Source organism: Haematobia irritans, chromosome 4 (assembly GCF_050003625.1).
Source record: "Haematobia irritans isolate KBUSLIRL chromosome 4, ASM5000362v1, whole genome shotgun sequence".
Classification (NCBI taxonomy): domain Eukaryota; kingdom Metazoa; phylum Arthropoda; class Insecta; order Diptera; family Muscidae; genus Haematobia; species Haematobia irritans.
The window spans coordinates 159,001,777-159,028,499 of NC_134400.1; the positions used below are offsets into that span (position 1 = coordinate 159,001,777).

Below are 26,723 nucleotides of genomic sequence, written 5' to 3' on the forward strand. Positions count from 1 at the left end.
CCGTCAGAAATTTTAGAAATTTAGGTATTGACATAACAGCACTGAAACATTGAGAAAATTTACATCTTGATTATACTGTTATATCTGCATTAACAGAGAATCAATGGTTGTCATACATACCGCTCTTAAGATTTAAACTCTAAGATAAAATTTTTATTCAATTTACGTAAACTGAGTACTGCATATAGCTTACATTGGTTAGTATTTCCAGTCGTTGTGAGCTATTCAGCAATGAATGTTTCAAATTGTAACAAATAGTTTATCATTGTATTTTCTGCATGTGGAATGTACCAAATTTAGTACAATAGTATCAACCTTTGCATCCCTGACTTTAATTAACATCAGTTAAAAACTAACGTCAAATTAGCATATATTTAACGTAGATGAACGATTTGATACTCAACTGTCTTTAATATCAATATCTCTTCTTTTCCCAGATTGTTTGGTGAAATAATTGTATGTAATTTTCCCTTTTCTTGTTTGAAAAATTTACCAACACAAGCCAAATTTGTTTACCTTCACCAGTTTTTCATCACAAGAACTTATACAGTGTTCGGAAAAGAGGAATGAAACTGTGTATACTATACTAATGTTTAATATAAAAATTGAAAACATTTAAGAAATGATCTTTACTTACAAAGGTTGAAATTCCAAAACAGAAACACCAATGGTGTAAAAGTAGAATCGCCTTATATTCGAAGTCAACTTTTTCACAAAATGGAATACAAAGAGTAAACTGAATTATAGTGATTCTGATATAAATGGGCAAAAACTTGCCCTACATGCAGGAATCAAAAAACTTAAAATGATGTTTCACAATACACTTTTAAAAATAATCTGAAATGAAAAAAAATGATAAAATCGGAATTAGTGTTAATATGTACGACATTTAAAAACTAATTATATAAAAAACAAACTTGTGTTAAAAAAATATTTGGAACACAATTGTAAATAATTTAGGAATATCAGAATATTAGGGTGAACAAATTTTGCTAAATGCACAATACACAGAAAGAACAAAAAAAAAAAATGGTAATCGCAAACGTTGTTCTTTTGTTACAGTTTTTTTTCAAATTTCTTTAAAAAGTTCAAATCTTTATCACCTTCGTTTATAACTAGCACTGTTCGTTTCTGATTGTATGCCTTAAATAAGACACATTTAGAAGTTTCGTAGTAAAAATTTAATTAATTTTTTTGTATAACTAAATTAAGAAAATATATTCAGAACTGTTAATTTATCGTAATGCTTGAAATTTTTGACGTTATACGTACTCAGAACGTTTTGGCTAATTTTCACTAATAGAAAATTAGCTTCCAAAATCGTAAACGGACGGTAACGATCACGAAAAACAAAAACGGAATGTTCACGGTTTCGTCCACGGGCGTTCTAGATTTCATGAACGGCTTTCGTTTCCCTTTGGCCATGAAAAAGTTTAAAGCCTGGTTATACATTTAAAAATGTAGCGTAGTCGTAACATAACGGCAACGTATGATTTTTTTTTGGCGATTAGTCAAATTAAAAAAAAAGAAAACAAGTAAGGAAAGTCTAAAGTCGGGCGGGGCCGACTATATTATACCCTGCACCACTTTGTAGATCTAAATTTTCGATACCATATCACATCCGTCAAATGTGTTGGGGGCTATATATAAAGGTTTGTCCAAATACATACATCTAAATATCACTCGATCTGGACAGAATTTGATAGACTTCTACAAAATCTATAGACTCAAAATTTAAGACAGCTAATGCACTAGGGTGGAACACAATGTTAGTAAAAAACAAGTAAGGAAAGTCTACAGTCGGGCGGGGCCGACTATATTATACCCTGCACCACTTTGTAGATCTAACTTTTCGATACCATATCACATCCGTCAAATGTGTTGGGTGCTATATATAAAGGTTTGTCCTAAATACATACATTTAAATATCACTCGATGTAGACAGAATTTGATAGACTTTTACAAAATCTATAGACCCAAAATTTAAGTTGGCTAATACACTAGGGTGGAACACAATTTTAGTAAAAAAATATGGGAAACATTTAAATCTGAAACAATTTTAAGGAAACTTCGCAAAAGTTTATTTATGATTTATCGCTCGATATATATGTATTAGAAGTTTAGGAAAATTAGAGTCATTTTTACAACTTTTCGACTAAGCAGTGGCGATTTTACAAGGAAAATGTTGGTATTTTGACCATTTTTGTCGAAATTAGAAAAACATATATATGGGAGCTATATCTAAATCTGAACCGATTTCAATCAAATTTGGCACACATGACTATATTACTAATTGTACTCCTAGTGCAAAATTTCAACCAAATTGAGCCAAAACTCTAGCTTCTGGGGCCATATATGTCCATATCGGGCGAAAAATATATATGGAAGCTATATCTAAATCGGAACCGATTTCAATCAAATTTGGCACACATGACTATACTACCAATTGTACTCCTTGTGCAAAATTTCAAGCTAATCGGGATAAAACTCTGGCTTCTGGGTCCATATAAGTGCATATCGGGCGAAAGATATATATGGGAGCTATATCTAAATCTGAATCGATTTCAACCAAATTTGGCACGCATAGCTACAATGCTAAATCTACTCCCTGTGCAAAATTTCAACCAAATTGGTGCAAAACTCTGGCTTTTAGGACCATATTAGTCCATATCGGGCGAAAGATATATATGGGAGCTATATCTAAATCTGAACCGATTTCAATCAAATTTTGCAGACTTGACTATACTACTAATTGTACTCCTAGTGCAAAATTTCAACCAAATTCGGCCAAAAATCTGGCTTCTGGGGCCATATAAGTCCAAATCGGGCGAAAGATATATATGGGAGCTATATCTAAATCTGAACCAATTTCAATCAAATTTTGCACACTTGACTATACGACTAAGTGTTATGTTTGTACAAAATTTCAAGCACATCGGTATAAAACTCTGGCTGCTGGGTCCATATTAGTGCATATCGGGCGAAAGATATATATGGGTGCTATATCTAAATCTGAACCGATTTCTTCCAAAATCAATAGGGTTCTATTCTGACCCAAATTAGGAACATGTGCCAAATTTGAAGGCGATTGGACTTAAATTGCGACCTAGACTTTGATCACAAAAATGTGTTCACAGACAGACGGACGGACGGACGGACGGACAGACGGACATGGTTATATCGACTCAGGGACCCACCCTGAGCATTATTGCCAAAGACACCATGTGTCTATCTCGTCTCCTTCTGGGTGTTACAAACATATGCACTAACTTATAATACCCTGTTCCACAGTGTGGCGCAGGGTATAAAAAACGTACCAACAAACTGTCAAGAACTGGCGGAAAAACGTTTGTTTTTTACATATTAAATGAATTTCACGAAAAATATTAATTTCTCATCATCCATTTTAACCGAAAACAACACAATACTACATTTTTAATGAAATATATTTTCACGCTAATCGCATTTTTCATCGATGACGCTTGTTTTTTGATCAGCTTATACGACAACGAACGACACGTAATTTTTTTTTTTTTTTTAATCAAAAACAAATAGCTGACCCGCCACTAAGTTTTTGAGTCACGGTAGCGGATTTTTCTATTTTTTATAAATTCGCAACCATTACGTTTTGACAGCGCATACTCGTAGTTTCATTTTATCGTTGTCAGATTGACACCGTCTTTTCTCCGTTTAGCACCACACTGTGTTGATTCACTTTCGTGAACGTGTCGTTTTGAATAGTGCACGCCGTTCATTATTTTTCTATGGGTGTGTTGTTTACAGCTACTTGAAAAATTTACGCCGCCCAATTAATGAAATTAAATGGTGAATATTTTCGTGCGAGTATTTTTTTACAACTTTCGGCATGAATTAAGTCAACAACAGTGCATCGATGACGACGAAGCTCTGTAAAGGACCAGTGATGGTATAATAAACACAACCGAGGTCGTAGTAGAATTTGATGCAATTGATGAAAAAAGGCTCGTGTGAATTGATCGAAGGAAATACTCCTAAAATACGATCGCAGTGCTGCGATACATTAATGACATCGTGACAGGTAATGTATGGTGGATTTACGCGTATTAGCCCAAAAAAATGAGAAGTCAACGTTTTTTGACACTACGAGAAGCGATGGATGCGTTCAGAATGCATTTTTTGCAGATACCTTAAACGCATGCAAAAGTGTTTCTTTTCTTTTTCTTTTGTTAGAGTTTTTTGAATTGTACACTTTTATCGCCCAAAAAATTCGTTTGTTACAAAATTTTTATTTTTTCAATAAAAAAAACTTATTTTTGAACCAACAACACAGTCCATTACGTTTATATCAAACACTGTTCTTTTCTGACTTTAGGTCTTTAATAAGACACATTTTACAGTTCATAGTAAAAACTTAATATAGTGGAATGTAATGTTGAACATTTTTTCGGAATCTTCCGACCATATCTGGAATATATGTAAAAAAAAAAACTTTGGTCGAAGCAGGGATCGAACCCACGACCCTTGGCATGCAAGTCGGACGTAGCAACCACTGCTCCACGGTGCCCAACTAAATGTATTTTTCTGTTAAATAAAGTTTGTTTAATCGGCTCGTGGGCGCCGCAAGTTATGCTATATAAATATAACTTATATGGACAATTTTCTATTGATGACAATAACAGCTATATAGCTCAGTGGATAGTGTGTTGGCTTATAAATTGCATGGTCCGTGGTTCGATTCTCCTTCCAGCCGAAAGGTAAAAAAAAAATTAAAAATTTATAAAATCGTACAATTTCTTCTACATTGTTTGTATTACAGAAAAAGGTGCTAAGAACTAAAAACCTCGTGGATGTGAGAAAGATGAGAGGGAAAATGCAATTAGCCAGAAAAAAATTTTTTTGGAGTTAGTCTTTATGAAATTGTTTTTACATCCTGGAAAAGAATAAACGTTTATCACAAAAAGAATATACTTTTCTTCCAAATACACTTCCTTTCAGCGAAAAGCAAATGAGAAATGAACTTTGTTTGTCTAAAATTTCGTTTGGGAGGAAAGAATAATTGTTTTGCGTGTAGATATTACACTGAAAAGAATAGTGTTGTGAAGTCAAAGGAGACGCATTTCTATGCAACAAAGTTTTTTTTCCTAGTCCAAAGGTCGCTAAACTTTTCAACGATGTTATTTTGTCCTTAAGTTAAGTGATTCAATTTAAAACTGGTATCTTTATATAAAAGAAATTTTGTTTCGCTATGGTCAACTTGGCTATAATAATTCGGAAAAAATCTTCAAAATTTATGACTTCTTGCATCTTGCAAAAAAAATAGGAGATATTTTTCAATACTTTATTTTTAAGACGTTTTTTACTTGAAGCATAGCATAATTTCTACTTGAAGTCGAGTCTGTATTTGGAAATTTAAGTTGTCGTTAACACGTTTTGAGAGAGCAAATCTAAGAAACGAATAAATTGAAATTTGTTTCATAGACTCATGTACGCAAAACTCAAATTTACAAGAGATTTGTGTCTTAAATGTATCCTCACTCCGCTTCTTTGGTTCGGAATCATTACCAATTATTAGTGTAAAAAATCCTTAGAGCCGGGCATACTCTTTTCACGCATAATTAGCTTTCACTGAGTTTTCTTTTCTAAAGAACGAAAGGTCTGAATCTAGCAGTCATGAGAGACGGTCGTTCTTCTCATTACAATTTTTATATTGTGATTTTCGTGACGGTTCTGGCTAATTTACACCTTATTAAATCCAACCGTAACTGGTGTGACGTATTTTGTGAAATTGTCGTAAAGTTAAATAATAAAAACAAAAACTTTAAGTAACCAATTCTTTTGGTTTTAAAATATGTTTGAACAGAATGCTCATTCATTGAAAAATCCAGAAGTCAACAGCACGTGTCTTAATGACAGAAAACGTAAAAACTCATCAATGAATGAGAATACACAAAATAAACAGCTAAAGAGCAACTACTACGCTCTTCTAGATACCATAGATAATTTTGAATGTGATGATCATTCACTCTCCCAATTCTCTCAACATGTACGCTCCAGAGAAGCTGCAAAACCAAAAACATCATTCTCAGCTGTTGCCGACACCCAAACACAGCAAGTAAATCAGCCATCTACAAGCAGTCAAGCTGCCCAGAGAGTCCAACAACAAAGAATTGATAATCAAAACAAACATGAGAAAATACCACCAATAATAATTTATAATGTTGAACCAAAAGAATTAATTTCATTCATAAAAAATGGTCTCAAAATTAATGACTTCAAGATTAAAGATTTCTATCAAAGAGATAAAAAGTTAATTTTATATCTGGCCACCTTAGGTAATTACGTCCGTGTGATGAATCATCTCAACAAAGCCAAAACTGATTGTCATACTTTTACTCCCAAATGCTTCAAAAATAAAACAGTTATTATGAAGGGTATAAGTGCTGATACAAGTATTAACGACATAGAAGATGAATTGCGTAAATATGAAAACGATAATTTGAAATTCATCAAAGTGAGTCGGTTTTACACCTCTAGATCAAAGAAAAATGGTTACGATTTAGCAGCATTCATTGTTCAATTATCCCCAGAAAGCGACACTAGAGAACTGAAATTAATCAGAGGCATTCTACACCGATGCATCACTTGGGAAGCACTTCGCAAACCAGAAATTCAGCAATGCAGACGTTGTCAAGGATTTTTTCACAGTGCATCTAACTGTTTTCGTCAGCCAAGATGCGTAAAATGTAATCAAAATCATGATCTAGGCAAATGTTCAATGGCAAAGGAAGATGCAAGAGATAAGCTTTATTGTGTACTATGCAATAAATTCGGACATCCCGCCTCTTATAGGGGCTGTGAAAAATATAAAGAGCTGCGGAATAAAATGAAACAAAAGAAAATGGAAAGGGATAAGGGAAATCCTCGTGTGAACTCTAGTAGAGTGAATACTAATATAAGTTACGCAAATATGTTAAGATCTGATGTGTCGAATGTTGAACAAAATAATTTTGACGCAAGTGGCAACCCTCTGATGTCAACTTTAATGGAATTAAAAAACTCTTTAATGAATTTAACAAACCAAATAATAAATTTGGAAAGACAGCTACACCTACAGTCTGCAAGAATCGATACACTTTTCTCTGTTGTTGATATACAATGAATTCTAACAACACTTCCTCAAATGCAATATATAAGTCACTGAACATAGTTCAAATAAATGTAAATTCCCTAGTAAATTTAGATAGACGTTATGAATTGTCAAATTTTTTGAATACACATAACCCAGATATTGTTCTTATAAATGAAACTAAATTGAACAAAAGACATAAATTATTTTTTGAGAGATATTCCATTGTTAGGAGAGATAGAATAAACTCCAAATGCGGAGGTGGCACTGCCATTTTAATTAGAAATGAAATAAAATTTGAAATTTGCAATCCCGATTATATAAGTTCACTCAAATGTCTAGAAACATGTGTAATTAAAATACCTATGTTCTCCAACGAGAATATGTTCATTATATCTGCATATTATCCTTCAGGTAACAACGACTCTTATTTTAGAAATGATCTTCACAGCCTTTTTACATCGCTAAATCTTGATTCTCTCGTTAATTATTATATTCTTGCTGGAGATTTAAATTCAAAAAACAAGGATTGGGGTAACTCAGTTGAAAATCAAAAAGGAAATATACTGAAAAGCTGGTTAACTGAAAATCAAATAACATTTAAATGTGCACTTTATGCTTCTGACGCTCCATCATTTCCGCGGAGTGGATCCTTTATTGACATTTGTTTGGCCGATAATCGTATACAAATTAATCGTCACAATTCTTCAGTAAATTGTCTTAATACTCTTCCATACGACAGTGATCATCTAGCAGTTCAAATATTCGCATCGAAGGTATCAGATAATGCACCTCTTCTCATATATAGGGCTGAAGTAAACGGTAAATTTAATTATAGAAATACCAAATGGAAGTTATTTAGAAGAAAGATAAATAAATCCATCAATGAGTTAGTTATCCCAGATGAAACAAATCATACTACAGATGATATCGATATCTGCTTGAAGAAAATTGATGATATAATTTTACAAACTATCGAAGATACCACTCCTAAATTTAAAAAACAGGACCAAGTTCATATATTCAATTCATCTGTTCTCAAGAAACTATATAAGGAGAAGAATAGACTGCTTTCTGTCATTAAAAAGCATAATAGATTTGAGACATTTATCTTATATTCGGATATCGCTACACAAAAGGCTAAACTGAAATTGGTTCGCAAACTAATTCAGGAGAATATTAATAAAAATATGAACGAGTATCATTGTAAAAAATTGAAAAGACTAAAACCTAAGTTCTCGGCTGAAATATTTTCGGAAGCTCGTAGACTTTATCGAGATGATGTTGCGACGGGTATTGAAGAAATACGTGTCTCACAGGATGATTGTGTATTTCTCGAAAGGGCTAATATTGATGTCAATAAAATAGATTTTGATGCGGAAAAAAACTCTTTTATCATTAGGAATAAGATTCAAATTCTTGACACTGTGGGTGCGTTTCTAGAATCTGAGTATGATGACAAAGGTATTGACTTGAACAATGATATACATAAGAAGGTTACTGAGAGTTTCAGAAGATTTTTGGAAGAAAAATCCTCATACGCAAACAATTTTAACCGAAATGTAGATTTATCCTGTGATGTGAACTTGGTATCTGGATTTTTCGATAATCCGATAACGACCAGCGAATTATCATATATTTTTAACAGTTTAAGATGCAAGTTTTCTTCTGGCATTGACAACATACCAAACATAGTGCTGAAAAACATCCCAGAAAATTTGATTACTATCTATTGTAGGCTCTTTAACATCTTAATACGCAATTCCTACTTTCCAGAACACTGGAAAATTAGCAAAATTGTAATGATTCCCAAAAAAGGAAAAGATCCGAGCAACCCAAAAAATCTTCGAGCTATATCGCTCCTCCCGAATATAAGTAAGATATTTGAGATTTGCTTAAATAACAGGATAATGGAGTTTATAGGAAATAACTCAATCTATAGCGAGAATCAATTTGGTTTCAAACACGGACATTCGACTATTCATGCGATCCATGCGCTAGTGTCATCTATCCAATGGAACCTTAATAAAAAATTGTATACTGGAGCTTGCTTAATAGATTTTCGAAAGGCGTTCGATAGTATATGGGTTGCCGGACTCATTTATAAGCTACAAAAGTACAAGTTTCCTATGTACATCATCACTCTATTGTACAACATGTTAGACGGTAGAACCTTTCATGTTACCAACGGAAATTACGTGAGTTCTCGCAATTTCAAAATGGTCAATGGACTCCAACAGGGCACAATTAATGCTCCAACGTTATTTAATATATATATTCACGATCTTCTACTCAGTATTTCAGATTCAATAGGTTATGCTGACGACATCATAGTATTTCATGCGGATGAAACTGTTACTAGTATCAACATGCATCTTCAAGAGAAATTTGATAGAGTTGTAAGCTATTCGGACAGTTGGAATATGAGAATCAATTATGCGAAGTGTGAAACCATTCTTTTTCGACCACCCGTCAAGAGGTGCAATAATGACATCCGTAGACACTGGAGAAAATTTGGTATTACATCTCCCAGTCAGCAAAAAATTGTCAATAGGAATGTAGTCAAGTATTTAGGTGTTTACTTGGACAAATTTTTGTACTTTAACAATCATATTCGAAATCAAATCCCAAAAGCCATAGACGCGTTTTTTATACACAGAAAGTTATTTTACTCTAGGAAAGTATCAGTAGAGGTAAAAATGCTACTCTACAAATCACTTATTAGACCTATATTAACCTATGGGTGTCCCGTATGGTTTAATATTTCTCCTTCGTATATGGAGAGGCTAAGAAAAATTGAAAGGAAATGCCTCCGAGTATGTACTTCCTCATATAGATCAGCTGAGAGTGACTACACGAAGTATTTATCTAATCGTAAACTTTATAACACGGCAGATATTTTGAGAATAGACAATTTCATAATCAAATTGATAAGAAATCACATTGCAAGAAGTACACGATGCAACTTAAATAACTTTATTAAAGCGCCATACTATGCAGACTTCAACTATATTTGCAGAAGCTTGAACACAGGTTTTGTGCCTCCTGAAGCATTTCCATATTTAGACCAAAATGGATTTATTCAAAATGAATGCGGTATTCCAATTTTCTACCATTTGTATAGGAGGGCCAATATAAAGGCAATTAATAACGATTTAATATTAAGCAATGATCTACGATTTGATTCTTCCATTTCCACAAAAGACCTGGTTACGAGAATAAATCTAAATAAAAACTTGTACTGGTGGATAATTAATTAATACAAACTCTCTTTTTTATCTCTCCTAACATCTTTTTTTTTGTTTTCTTCTTTTCATACATAGTAAAAATTCAAGTAATGTTTTTATAAGTTTTTCATTACATAAAAAAATGTTATCGATCTCTCAACACTAAATATTTACAAGTGATAATATTTTCTATTCAATTAAATCAATTATTGTATATATAATGTACTTGAGTATCCAATTTATGGACTATGTATTTTATCATATATAACTCATAAGAAATCTATTTTTTGTTTATTTATAGTTGTACAAACTGTAACCACAAGTCAATAAACCGAAAATAAACATTAAAAAAAAAAAATCTAAAGAACGAAATTTTAGACAAACGCAGATTTCTTTTAACTCAAAAAAATATTCTTTAAAAGTAAATAAAAACAAGTAAGGAAAGTCTAAAGTCGGGCGGGGCCGACTATATTATACCCTGCACCACTTTGTAGATCCACATTTTCGATGCCAAATATGGGAAACATTTAAATCTGAAGCAATTTTTAGGCAACTTTGCAAAAGTTTATCTTAGTGTGTGATTTATCGGTCGATAGATATGTATTAGAAATATAGGAAAATTGGAGTCATTTTTACAAATATACGACTTAGCAGTGGGTATTTTGGTCAATTTTGCTATATCTAAATCGGAACCGATCTCAACCAAATTTGGCATGCATAGCTATAATATTAATTCTACTCCCTGTGCAAAATTTCACTTAAATCGGATTACAAATTTGACCTCTGGGATCATATGAGTGTAAATCGGACGAAAGATATATGTGGGAGCTATATCTAAATCTGAACTGATTTCAATCAAAATTGGCATGTATATTGAGAATATTAATCCAAATTATGCCAAGTACTTCAAAGTAAAAACTGTTTTCTTAATGCTAAAAAACAAAAACTTTAAACCAAAGATGCAAATCCTTAAAATAAGTCTTAGCCTATATTTGAAGCGTTTTTATCTTTAATTTAAAAATTAAATATGTCAGTTGAGTTAAAGACGATTTCTTTAAATTAAAAATGTTTTTCTTTATTTTAAGGAACATTTGCCTTACTTCAAAGATCTACAACTTCAACCGAGGGACGCAAAATTTCAAGATTTGTGTCCAAATTTAATGAAAAAAAATTTTGATGCAAGGATTTTAAACTTTCTTTTATTTAAAATGTCATAAATTTAAATAATTTTGTCCTTAGCATTGCGTAAATTTCGAGTCCTAAAATTTAAGTTGCATAATCTTCCATATTAGGTCAATATTTTTTTCAGTGTAAATCTGAACCGATTTCAACCAAATTCTGCACACTTTACGACACTTCTGGGGCCATATTAGTAGATATCGGGCGAAAGATATATATGGGAGCTACAACTAAAACTGAACCACTTTCTTTCAAAATCAATAGGGTTCTATTCTGACCCAATACACATACTTGTGCCAAATTTGAATTCGATTAGACTTAAATTGCGACCTAGACTTTGATCACAAAAATGGCTTCACAGACAGACGGACGGACAGACAGACATGGCTAGATCGACTCAGGGGCCTGCCCTGAGCAATATTTCCAAAGACATGATATGTCTATGTCGTCTCCTTCTGGGTGTTGCAAACATATCCACTAACTTATAATAACCTGTTCCACAGTGTGGCGCAGGGTATAAATATTGGAAAATATAAATTCGGGTTTATTTTGCCTTAAAGAAATTTCTTTATAACAAACTTTCGTTTGTCTGAAATTTCGTTCCGGAGGAAAGTATTTAGTCTTTGTGTGTAGCGGCATACCAACGTATTCAAGTTCCCATTGGAAGACGTAAAAAATTCCGATAAACAAAATATCTTTGTTCAGCGCGAGAAAAGTACTTTTGTGATACTAATGTGGTAATATTTCAATAATCATATTTATCATCCATGACAAAATATACTACTTTAAACAACCAAGTGTACCGGACACACCCTCGTATATTCAGAGGAAATTTAATGAACTGTGCACTCATTTTTTAATGTTTCATCATAAACATTCAATATGAAAGTTTGCTTAAAACTTTGTTTTATTTGACCTATCCCAACAAGTGTGTGCGAAATTACTCGAAAAGTATACCCTTATACACAATATTCTCTTTCCACTCTCATTTCAATTTCTGTTGAATGCTATAAACATTTTTGTGCGGTTATTTTGATTATATTTCCGACCATATTATCGTTTACGAGTATGTACTTGACATCGTGTTGTTTCCACAAATAAGTGTTCACGCGAGTTATTTTAATTCGCCCATCAGTGAAGCCAATCAACAATGGACTGAGAATAAAAATAAGAAGACTTGTCATTATGTTTATTTTGATGCCAAGTTTGTTACAAAATCCAAAAAAAATAGTATATTTTAGAAACCTATTGATAAAGAGAAAATCATTTAACGATGAACTTGAATATTTATACTATGTGGGACACTAGAAATGACGAATGAAGAAATATAACTCATTCTGCAAAATGTTGTTAACATCAAATTTTAATGGGGGTAGTATGATAAGTCTCATTATTATATATCTCCGCTTTTATATATACAAAATAAAAACAACAATCAATTCAAGTACGATAGTGAAGAGAACAACTACACTCTTACACATATTGCAAAGCTGAGTGAGTGTGCAAGAGATTTTTCATGCATATTATAAAAAGCGATCAGCAGAGACAAGAAAATACAAGAGGAAGAAAATTGCTCTTCTGCAAAGAAAACAAATATCAACTGTATAGATGTCGCACAATGACCGCAGCTCTATTGGTTATAGAAGCATCGGCAGTTATAATTTCAAATTGGCTGCCAAAAAGTTAATAGAATGAAAACAAGTATAAAAAAGAACATATGTTATTACGTGGTAGGTTCTAAATCCTATTTTCCTTAAGTTTCGTAAAGCCGGCAGAGAACAGAACTGGGTGACGCCTCTGCAAACTGTATGACTTTTGAGAGAAACGTCGACAAAAACTATATGATATTAGAGAATCCTTCCTCATGACTGCCACCTACTGACGCAGTTTTACTTCACAGTTTCGTTTTCTTGTATTTGCTACTCTCTATCGCTGTGGTCGGAAAAAAGTTACGGTCACAGTTCGGTCCTCAAAATAATGCCAGATGTGCCTAACGTAGTGGATTACACTTTGGCGAGTCCACTTTTCGACAACAAGTTTGAGACTCTAATTCCCAACAGTGAGGCGTGGTGTACACGGACCCCGGGGAATAAAAGATATATAGATTTCTACACTGATGGCTCCAAATTGGATGGCCAAGTGGGTTTCGGAGTATATTCTAAAGATCTGGAACTTCGAATAGTGAAAAGATTACCTGATCACTGTAGTGCTTTTCAGGCTGAAATATTAGCAATAAGAGAAGTGGTGAATTGGCTGAGAAGTAATGCTCCAAGCAATATTGGCATTAATATATACTCAGACAGTCAACCTGCAATAAAATCCTTGGACTCTGTGTTCCTCAACTCGAAAACGGCCATCGACTGCCGCAAATCTCTCAATGAGATGGCTGAGCAGCACAATATTCACCTAATATGGGTGCCTGGCCACAGGAACATACCGGGGAACTGCGAAGCAGATGAGCTAGCAAGGCTAGGAACTACCTTACATATTCCAGGGGAACTAGAATCTGTTGGTATGCCTCTGGCTACCTGCAAGCTCTTACTGCGTGAGAAGGCTGTCATGATGGCAAATGTTGGATGGGAGAATTGTAAGGGTTGTAACGACACCAAGCAAATATGGCCCCATTTAAACTTAAACCGCACACTAGATATGCTAGTGTTCTCGAGACGCCAGATATCACTCCTGATATCTGCTATAACGGGTCGCTGCCCGATAGGCGATTTTGCAAAAACTATTGGTGCGAAGTATAATGACTATTGTATGAGCTGCCATGATGCGGAGGAAAAGGAATCAATAAAACACCTCTTGTGTGAGTGCCCTGCATTTTGTGTAAGGCGTAAGCAAATTTTAGGGGCATATAGCTTCAGATTACTAGCGGACCTGGAAAACGTTAACTTAAGCAGTCTGCTAATGTTTTTGGAACAATCTGGTTGGTTCAACAGAAGAAAATAATCGAGAAGGTTCAACGGTTAAAACTATAAGTGCCCATATGTAATAGGTACTTTTAGTTAATGTGGTATCACAATGGACTGAATAGTCTAAGTGAGCCTGAATCTTAATCGGGCTGCCACTTTAACCTAACCTAACCTACTCTCTGGCGATCAGGATATACAATGCCGCCACATTGTTCAAATAGGTACAAATAATAGCAGGTATAGAAAACTATGTCTCCCATGTTCTGGTTTACGAACCATTCCATCTATTGCCAAGAAATTTCTTAGAATTAAACTCTGTATCCACAAGAACAGTGCGTAACAGTGTTTCGCAAAATAGAGATTTTCCATACATAAAATTTCCTACATTTTAATTTATCATTGATTATTTCTCTAGCGGGTGATCTGTATTTGAAATGCAATGTTTTATTCAAAGTCTATTTTTGAAAAATTATTGCATGGAGGATCTAATTTCCCCATTTTTACACGAGTTAACAATCTATCACACAAAATTTTTTTCTAATTCAATCACGAAATTAATTGATCCAAGTATTTTTTCAATTGAAATGTCTTCAAAAACAAATATGATAGTATCAATCACAGTTTTAATTGGGCAACAAAAAAATACTTGATTAAATAATTAATTAATTCATTTTTAAATAAAAAATTTAATTGATGTTGATTGCAATTTTTGTTTAACTAAAAGCATAACTATTTTAAATTACTTTCTTAACTGACTTTGTGTTTTTAGTTTGATTAACAAATAAATTGTGTGAAATAAATTTTTAATTAAAAATTAAACAAATTTCCATCACTTTTTTTAACTGACTTAGAGTTTATTGTATCAATTAATTTTAAATTTTAAATTTTATTAAAAATTTAAATATTTTCAATCATTGACTTAATCATCATAGTATTTTTGATTAAAAAGTTAATTGTTTCAATTAATTGATTAAATCAAAATTTTTTCATTTAATCAATCAATCAACTTTTTAATTGGAAATATTTTGATTATATTTTTTTCTGTGATAGGTTACCTCCTAGATTATTTGGTAATGACAGGTTTTGTTGGGAATAACAACACTCAAAAAAAAATGAACTCTCTATTTCACTAAAGCCAATTTAACTTTATTTTAGTTCATGTAATTATTATATTTGGAGAAAGTTTCCTTTACTCTAATAATTTTTTGAGTACGATAGTTAACAAGTTGGCTGATAAGTCCCCGGTCTGACACATAGAAGGCATCGCTAGTATTAAATGCATATTATTTTTATATAGTACCAACCTTCAAATTATTCGTGTCAAAACGTCTCTAAGTCAATTAGTTTGTGAGATAGAGCGTCTTTTGTGAAGCAACTTTTGTTATTGTGAAAAAAAATGGAAAAAAAGGAAAAAATACGGTGGAAGCAAAAACTTGGCTTGATAATGAGTTTTCGGACTCTGCCCCAGGGAAATCAACAATAATTGATTGGTATGCAAAATTCAAGCGTTGTGAAATGAGCACGGAGGACGGTGAACGCAGTGGACGCCCGAAAGATCCACAAAATGATTTTGAATGACCGTAAAATGAAGTTGATCGAGATAGCAGAGGCCTAAAAGATATCAAAGGAACATGTTGGTCATATCATTCATCAATATTTGGATATGCGGAAGCTCTGTGCAAAATGGGTGCCGCGCGAGCTCACATTTGACCAAAAACAACAACGTGTTGATGATTATGAGCGGTGTTTGCAGCTGCTAACTCGTAATACACCCGAGTTTTTCCGTCGATATGTGACAATGGATGAAACATGGCTCCATCACTACACTCCTGAGTCCAATCGACAGTCGGCTGAGTGGACAGCGACCGGTGAACCGTCTCCGAAGCGTGGAAAGACTCAAAAGCCCGCTGGCAAAGTAATGGCCTCTGTTTTTTGGGATGCGCGTGGAATAATTTTTATCGATTATCTTGAGAAGGGAAAAACCATCAACAGTTACTACTATATGGTGTTATTGGAGCGTTTGAAGGTCGAAATCGTGGCAAAACGATCCCATATGAAGAAGAAAAAAGTGTTGTTCCACCCAGACAACGCACCGTGCCACAAGTCATTGAGAACAAAAATTCATGAATTGGGCTTCGAATTGCTTCCCCACCCACCGTATTCTCCAGATCTGGCCCCCAGCGACTTTTTCTTGTTCTCAGACCTCAAAAGGATGCTCGCAGCGAAAAATTTTGGCTGCAATGAAGAGGTGATCGCCGAAACTGAGGCAAAACCGAAGGAGTACTACCAAAATGGTATCAAAAAATTGGAAGGTCGTTATAATCGTTGTATCGCTCTTGAAGGGAACTATGTTGAATAATAAAACCGAATTTTGACAAAAAAATGTATTTTTCTTTGTTAAACCGGGGACTTATCAGCCAACCTTAACGGGGAAAAATTATACACAAATTAAGCATAAAGATTTACTAAATTCGTATTCCCAATATAGTTCATTGTTTCTTTAAATCTGTAAATTATACTAAAAATGCGTCCATCATGAACTTCGTATGTCACTAATGACATTCCTGGAATTTTGAACACCAATTTTTTCCTTATCAAGTGAAAAAAATTATTTATGTCTAATAATTTGTCGAAAAATATTTACTTATTTTTATGATATCGGCGTGATGCCAGCGTTTGTAATAGTGTTTAGTTAAAATTTTCTAAAAATATTCAAAATTTTCTAAAATTTACCAAAAGTTTTCCTCCTGTTTTATGTGTGTGAAGATAAATTCGAATTTGAAATTTGCAGCAAAAACTTAGCCGAGACACAAACCAGCACCAAAAATATTTTTCAAATTCGAATTTAGGATTTCAAATTCGAATTTTGACTTTTAGTATGTGGCTTATTATTTAAAAACTAAGCCGCGTGCGATATAGAGAGTAGGCTCATTGGAAAGGGCTTGAGCTCAGCTTTCATAATCAAAAATGTCTTCATTAGAAAAGTATTTGTGAAAAGCGAAAATTTGAAAACAAAATTTTCAACAAATTTTTACAACGGGCCCACTGTGCCAAAACTAAGCCGCGTGCGATATAGAGACTAGGCTCATTGGAAAGGGCTTGAGCTCAGCTTTCATAATCACATCACAAGTCTTCACAAAAGTCCCAATAAATTTTAGTTCGTATCGGATAAATAAAAATAGCACAATAGTGCTTTATTTCATGTTGCCTTTATTTATCCGAGGGCTGTGCAAAATATAAATTTGTGGTAAACACCAACTCAGATCCTTTTGGAGTAGACATCTTTTCCACTAAAACGTACATTTTCCATGAAAACAAAAATAAAAAACACCAACTAAGAGCTAGGAGTAGAGATATAGAAAAGAGAAATATAAAATATCTTAAAGCACTGAACTGGAGAGATAAAAAGCTGTTGAGTCAATCGAAGGAATTAAAACTTCTAGGTAATGATCAAAATGTTTTATCGAAAGATGTGGCTAGGAAATTAAAATCGGAGGAAATGTATATCAAAAAACCAGATCAATTTAATGCAGATTAACAGAAAGGCTATATTGAGACTGAGTAGATGTACTTTATTTTTTGACGCAACAGGTAGTGTGATAAAAAATTCCGCAAAACCATTTTTATACCCTGCGCCACACTGTGGAACAGGGTATAATAAGTTAGTGCATATGTTTGCAACACCCAGAAGGATACGAGATAGACACATGATGTCTTTGGCAAAAATGCTCAGGGTGGGCTCCTGAGTCGATATAGCCATGTCCGTCTGTCCGTGAACACATTTTTGTAATCAAAGTCTAGGTCGCAGTTTTAGTCCAATCGACTTCAAATTTGGTACAAGTATGTGTTTTGGCTCAGAATAGATACCTATTGATTTTGGCAGAAATCGGTTCAGATTTAGATATAGCTCCCATATATATATAATTCGCCTGATATGGACTTATATGGCCCCAGAAGCCAGAGTTTTACCCTAACTTGCTTAAAATTTTGCACAAGAAGAACAATTGGTACTATAGTCAAGTGTGCCAAATTTTATTGAAATCGGTTAAGATTTAGATATAGCTCCCATACATATCTTTCGCCCGATATGGACTAATACGGTCCCAGAAGCCAGAGTTTTACCCCAATTTGGTTGAAATTTTGCACATGGAGTAGAATTAGCATTGTAGCTTTGCGTGCCAAATTTGGTTGCAATCGGTTCAGATTTAGATATAGCTTCCATATATACCTTTCGCCCGATTTACACTCATATGACCACAGAGGCCAATTTTTAACTCAGATTTAGTTGAAATTTTGCACAGGGAGTAGAATTAGCATTGTAGCTATGCGTGCCAAATTTGGTTGAAATCGGTTCAGATTTAGATATATCTCCCATATATAGCTTTCGCCCGATTTACACTCATATGACCAAAGAGGCTAATTTTTAACTCCGATTTAGTTGAAATTTTTTACAGGGAGTAGAATTAGTATTGTTGCTATGCGTGCCATAGCTTTTCACAAATACTTTTCTAATGAAGACTTTTGTGATTATGAAAGCTGAGCTCAAGCCCTAGTCTCTATATCGCACGCTGCTTAGTTTTGGCACAGTAGGCCCGTTGTAAAAATTTGTTAAAAATTTTGTTTTCAAATTTTCGCTTTTTACAAATACTTTTCTAATGAAGACTTTTGTGATTATGAAAGCTGAGCTCAAGCCCTTTCCAATGAGCCTAGTCTCTATATCGCACGCGGCTTAGTTTTGGCACAGTGGGCCCGTTGTAAAAATTTGTTGAAAATTTTGTTTTCAAATTTTCGCTTTTCACAAATACTTTTCTAATGAAGACTTTTGTGATTATGAAAGCTGAGCTCAAGCCCTTTCCAATGAGCCTACTCTCTATATCGCACACGGCTTAGTTGTTAAATAATAAGCCAAATACCAAAAATCCAAATTCGAATTTGAAATCCTAAATTCGAATTTGAAAAATGTTTTTGGTGCTGGTTTGTGTCTCGGCTAAGTTTTTGCTGCAAATTTCAAATTCGAATTTATCTTCACACACATCTGTTTTTTCAGTGTACGTCAACACAAAATTTGGTGAATATTAAGAATTTCTATTATTTATGGGGTCTTATTAGATATATTTATATATTTCAATAAATTACAAACGGAATGACAAAGTTACTATAAGGAAAAGTGAATCGTATTCAAATTTGTGTTAAGCGTTTGAATTACTTATTAATTCATTTTGACATTAAAACTTCCATGTAGATAAATAAAAACGTACACAAACATAAACGTTGACTGTTTTTTTTTAGTATATATGGAATTGTGAATCAACGTTTGTTTTGTTTTTGTTTGTTACCATCGAAATTCCACATGGGAATCTTTTAAAGACTTTTTTATTTAAAAACACGCAATTAATTTCGTCTGTGAGGTTTCTGTAGAGCAGCAACCATAGAGCAAACAAGAATCATTAAGCAAAAGCCAATGACTATATGTGTATCTACAAACAAACCTATACTATATGTATGTATGTATGTATATATGTATTCACGTATGTCGTATTTTGTATATACATACGTACATACTATATACAAACACATTTCATCTGTTTCAAAATGGATGTACATATACATATATACACATATACATCGTTATGCATTTCTATACATATGTATGTATGAAAGCTTGTATATAACACAAAATGAAACGAATAAAACAAAGAAATGCAGAAAAAAATGAACTCTTAAGAAGAAATTCAAACAAATTAATTTCAAATTGTAAAAGTTTATGATGTTTATAATAGCTCCTAAGCTTTATTGGATTTCTTATTATATTACTTATAATAATCACCATATAATAAATAGTTCACATATTAACACCTTTGCTAATATTGAAGATTTTAACTTACGGCATAAACTACACTAGTTTACACTTAAAATGTACATTTGATGAGAGGTGACTTTTCTTATGTATTTTGATCGGCCGATTTCGAAAAAAAAATTAAAAAATTTTTTTTATGGAACAGTTTTGAGATATCCCGTTATTTAGAGTTTTGTGAAAAAAGAGCGAAAAACTAAAAATAACGGGATATCTCAAAAACTATTCCATAATTTTTTTATACCCTAAACCACATAGTATTGGTCAGGGTATAATAACTTTTTTGATCTGCCAAAAATTTTGCCTACCAGAAATATTGATTTTAGAACCCATAAAATATATACCGATCGACTCAGAGTCCCCTCCTAAGTCTATCTAGCGCTTGGTGTCCGTCCGTCTGTCCATGTGTTTGTTGTTCGCAGTATTACGGTCGCAATTATTAACCGATTTTGATGAAATTTGGTACATGGTGCTTGTTGGGTACAAGGACGAACGCTATTGAATTTGGAAGAAATCGGATCAAATTTAGATATAGCTTCCATATACATGTATCGCCTGATTTCGACAAAAGGAGTTACGTTTTGCTTTTTTACTAACAGATTATCGCGAAATTTGGCACAAAGTAATTCTTTTCATTATCCTTCAAGTGTGCAAAATTTCTTCGAAATCAGTTCAGATTTAGATATAGCTCCCATATATATGAATAGCCCGATTTTCCCAAATTTGGCCATAAAACCCTTATTTATTACACGATATTACTCAAATTTAGCAAAAGATAACCTTCTGTGGTATCAAGCAAATCTGCCAAATATCATTAAAATCAGTTCAGTTTTAGATATAGCTCCCATATATATGTATCGTCCGATTTTCCCAAATTTGGCCATAAAACCCTTATTTATTACACGATATTACTCAAATTTAGCTAAAGGTAACCTTCCGTGGTATGAACCAAACCTGCCAAATATCATTCAAATCGGTTAATCGGATTTAGATATAGCTCCCATATATATGTATTGCCCGATTGTCAAAAATTAGTCCTAATAACGATAGTTTTTTATATTTTTTTTTTAGGCTCAGAATCAACTATAGCTCCTAATAGCACACATTTTTGTTCAGATTGTGATAAAACTTAATGTTCTTAAATATGGAAATGCGGTTTTCCCCACAAACCTATACCATTGATACTCCACAAACAATGTTTACTAAATCATTAGGGGTGGTTTAGGGTATGATATAGTCGGCCCCGCCCGACTTTCTACTTTACTCACTTGTTTTTTTTTAATGTCTTCGAATTCAGCAGATCAAAATACATACGAAAAGTCACATCTCATCAAATGTACATGAGAAAAGTTTTATTTTGTAAACTAGTGTTATTGGCAGGGCTATGAAGCCGGAGTCTTGGAGTCGGAGTCTGAAGATTTTGCTGGAGTCGTAAAAATTTTGCTCGACTCCGACTCCAGCTAAACCAAATTTTTTAAAACACTTCACATTTTTGTAACTAAGCAAGTTTTTACGCAAATTAGTTTCCATTGCGCTATTCATTCGATCAATGTACAGCATGATTTTAAATGAAAATCAACTTCCCATTACGGCTATCTTTTTATGTTTCCTAGAATGTTAGACTAGCAGATGGGCTGGATCGATCCATTTTAATGCCCATATCAATTTATTTGAAATATTTCGAACAATCGAAATTATTTTTTTTTAATTTTATTTTAATTTTATTTATTTTACGTGGAATATTGACAGAAATTTTTTTCAAAGTTGTTTTTTTAAAGAAAATTTTGTCAAAATGTTATTTCTATAAAAAGTTTTGTCAAAATTTTATTTCTATAGGAAATTTTGTCAAAATTTTATTTCTATAAAAAATTTATTCAAAATTTTATTACTATAGAAAAATTTTTTCTATATAAAATTTAGTCAAAATTTTATTTCTATAGAAAATTGAGTCAAAATTTTGTTTCTAGAATATTTTGCAAAATTTTATTTCTATAGAAAATTTTGCAAAATTTGGTTTGTTACACAAAAAGTTTTTCAAAATTTTATTTCTATTGATAATTTTATTTCTATAAAAATTTAAGTCAATATTTTATTTCTATAGAAAATTTTGCCAAAAGTTTATAGTAGTAGATTTTTTTATTAGAAAATTTGGTCAAAATTTTGTTTCTATAGAATATTTTGCAAAATTTTATTTCTATAGAAAATTTTACAAAATTTTGTTTGTTACACAAAATTTTTTTCAAAATTTTATTTCTATTGATAATTTTATTTCTATAAAAATGTAAGTCAAAATTTTATTTCTATAGAAAATATTGCCAAAATTTTATAGTAATAGATTTTTTTATTAGAAAATTTGGTCAAAATTTTATTTCTATAGAAAATTTAGTCAAAATTTTATTTCTATAGAAAATTTAGTCGAAATTTTGTTTCTGTAGAATATTTTGCAGAATTTTTTTTTATTGATAATTTTTTCAAAATTTTATTTCTATAAGAAAAAATTGTCAAATTTTATTTCTATAGCAAATTTTCTCAAAATTTTTTTTCTTACTGATGTTCACTGATACTCACTGCTATTAAAAATGTATTCAAAATTGTATTACTATAGAAATATTTTTTTTTCTATATAAAATTTAGTCAACATTTTATTTCTATAGAAAATTTAGTCAAAATTTTGTTTCTATAGAATATTTTGCAAAATTTTTATTTCTATAGACAATTTTGCAAAATTTTGTTTGCTACACATTTTTTTTTTAATTGTATTTCTATTGATAATTTTTTCAAACTTTTATTTCTATAAAAAAATTTGCCAAATTTTATTTCTATAAAAATTTTATTCAAAATTTTATTTCTATATATTTGGTAAAAATTTTATTTCTATAGAAAATTTAGTCAAAATTTTATTTCTATAGAAATTTTAGTCAAAATTTTGTTTCTGTAGAAAATTTTGCAAAATTTTATTTCTATATAAAATTTTGCAAATTTTTTTTTTATTAGACAAACATTTTTCCAAAATTGTATGCCCACTGATACTCACTGCTTAGTCGAAAACTTGTAGAAATGACTAAAATTTTCAATTTTTTCAATGAATGAATCATAAATGCATTTTTGCGAAATTGTCTAAACAATAATAAATATTTCCCAAATTTTGCCCGAGATTTTGTAGAAGTCTGATTTGAGATTTTATCAAAATGTAGATCTAAATACAAAGTTGTGCAGAGTATATTATAATCGGCCCGCCCGACTTTCCTTGCATTTTTATTTTTTGTTAAAATTGTGTTACGTCCCATAACGTTAGATTTAAATTTTAAGTACGTAGATTTTGTAGAAATATATACAATTTTGTCTAAATCGATTCAGATTCAAATTCATGCATATGGGAAGATAAACCTTTATATAGCTCGCAACAAATTTAAAGGATTTGAGATAGTATCAATAATTTTGGTCCACAAATACATATACTGTTGGTATCTTCTCATATTATGATGGGTATTTATATCATTTTTTTTTTATTTATTAAACATTGCCCTAAATTTGAAATATAGAGTTAATTGTGAAATTAAGACCTTTTTTTGCACACATAAATAAATGCGATACTTTATATCGATCCACTTACGGTACCCCCGTAAGTATTAAAATGGTATTAAAATGAGATTTAGTTATATTACCCGGAGTCGACTCCGGAGTCGGAGTCGAGCTGATGAAAAATGCTGGAGTCGGAGTCGAGCAAAATTGGCTCGACTCCACAGCCCTGGTTATAAATTTTTGACAAATACCTGTAACGAAATGGGAAAAATAGAACATTGTATTAAAAACTTAACATCAATAATAATTTAATTGAGACTATTTTAAACATTTCTGGTTAGTTTTTTGTTTTGTTACATTCTAAAGTTTTCAGCAATGGTCTCACAATATCTATAAGATTTCATTTGTATAACTAGTGTTCAGGATATATTTGTAAAATGTTATAAAAATAAATTAGGTGTTATCGTCTAGTTATGGGAAAGAAATCAGTCACAATGCACACTCGAAAAAAAAGTTTACTAGAATTCAAAGATTTTTACCTTCTCTTAAGGATTTTGGTATTGATTCCGAGCCAAAGATGTTGCTTCTTTAAAATAAATACATTTTTAGGGCGCTATATAGATTTATAATCTAGGCTCTATAAATGTAGTAGCTATAAACCAACAAAGGTATTAACACTGATAAAAATATTTACGTGATATTAAAGAATACGCATCCTAAATTTTAAGATGTGCAATTTATTTTTCTTTAAAATAATGGAAACTGTACTGGAAATAGTACATTTAGGACACAAAGTCGTAAGACTTTAATTTTTTTTTAACAATTGAAAAAAAAATAATAATTATGTCTCATAAATTTTCTTGAATGTGTCTAAAAATAAGTTTTTTTTGGAAAATCGGCGAGACATCTTCGTTTGTAATACAGTTTATTTAAAATTTTCTAAAATTGACTTATATATAACCAAACTTTCCTAAAAAAACAGGGAACCCACCAGACTGTTGTTTGGGTGTAGTTAACTGAAAAAATTTTTGACCTAATACGGAAGATTATATTTTATATAGACACAACTTACACTATATTAAGGACAAATTTCTTTAAAATAATGAAATTTTAAATAAAGTTTATAATCTTTGCTTCAACCATTTTTATACCCTCCATCATAGGATGGGGGTATATTAACTTTGTCATTCCGTTTGTAACACATCGAAATATTGCTCTAAGACCCCATAAAGTATATATATTCTGGGTCGTGGTGAAATTCTGAGTCGATCTAAGCATGTCCGTCCGTCCGTCCGTCTGTTGAAATCACGCTAACTTCCAAACGAAACAAGCTATCTACATGAAACTTGGCACATGTAGTTGTTATCGATGTAGGTCGGATGGTATTGAAAATGGGCCATATCGTTCTACTTTTACGTATAGCCCCCATATAAAGGGACCCTCAGATTTGGCTTGTTGAGCCTCTAACAGAAGCATATTTCATCCGATCCGGCTGAAATTTGGTACATGGTGTTGGTATATGGTCTCTAACAACCATGCAAAAATTGGTCCACATCGGTTTATAATTATATATAGCCCCCATATAACCCGATCCCCAGATTTGGCTTGCGGAGCCTCAAAGAGAAAAAAATTTCATCCTATCCGGCTGAAATTTGGTATATGATGTTGGTATATGGTCTCTAACAACCATGCAAAAATTGGTCCATATCGGTCCTTAATTATATATAGCCCCCATATAAACCGATCCCCAGATATGGCTTGTGGAGCCTCTAAGAGAAGCATATTTCATCCGATCCGGCTGAAATTTGGTACATAGCGTTGGTATATGGTCTCTAACAACCATGCAAAAATTGGTCCACATCGGTCCATAATTATATATGGACCCCATATAAACCGATCTCCAGATTTGGCTTGCGAAGTTTCCAAGAGAAGCAAATTTCATCCAATCCGGTTGTAATTTGGAACATGGTGTTAGTATATGATCTTTAACAAGCGTGCCAGAATTGGTCCATATCGGTCCATAATTATATATAGCCCTCATATAAAACGTTCTCCAGATTTGACCTCCGGAGCCTCTTGGAGGAGCAAAATTCATCCGATCCGGTTCAAATTAGGAACGTGGTGTTAGTCACACAAAAATTGGTCCATATCGGTTCATAATCATGGTTGCCACTAGAGCCAAAAATAGTCTACCAAAATTTTATTTCTATAGAAAATTTTGTCAAAATTTTATTTCTATAGAAAATTTTGTTAAAATTTTATTCGGTTCATAATAAAATTTTCATCATTGTCAAAATTTTATTTCTATAGAAAATTTTGTTCAAATTTTATTCGGTTCATAATCATGGTTGCCACTCGAGCCAAAAATAATCTACCAAGATTTTATTGCTATAGAAAATTTTGTCAAAAGTTTATTTCCATAGAAAATTTTGTGAAAATTTTATTTCTATAGAAAATTTTGTTAAACTTTTATTTCTATAAAAAATGTTGTCAAAATTTTATGTCTACTTTGTCAAACTGAATTATATACGTATTGGATCGATCTTTTTTGATTTAATATATACCACGTATGGACTTACATACAATTTAGAAGATGGTGTTAGGAGGTTTTAAGATACCTTGCCATCGGCAAGCGTTACCGCAACTTAAGTAATTCGATTGTGGATGGCAGTGTTTAGAGGAAGTTTCTACGCAATCCATGATGGAGGGTACATAAGCTTCGGCCTGGCCGAACTTACGGCCGTATATACTTGTTTTTATTAAATTTAGGACACACATTTTGTAATTTTGAGTCCCCCTCCGTTAAAGTCGTAAGTCTTTGAGCTGAGGCAAATTTTCCTTAAAGTAAATAAACACATTTTTGATTTCAAGACATCATCCTTAAATTAACTGAAATATTGAATCCTTAAATTTAAGATAAA

The 26,723-nt window shown here is 32.3% G+C and overlaps 1 protein-coding gene across 3 annotated transcripts in view; it reads right to left on the bottom strand.

Moving 5' to 3' along the window:
- The window catches only part of simj (transcriptional repressor p66-beta simjang), a 124,209-nt gene that overhangs the window by 59,806 nt on the left and 37,680 nt on the right, over positions 1-26,723 (bottom strand). For 2 of the 3 annotated variants that reach the window (XM_075303562.1, XM_075303560.1), the window contains exon 2: positions 638-837. The exons of the other annotated variant lie outside the window; for it this stretch is intronic. The gene's annotated coding sequence lies outside the window, so the exon portion shown is untranslated. The remainder of the gene's footprint in view (positions 1-637; positions 838-26,723) is intronic. 3 annotated transcript variants of the gene reach the window in all.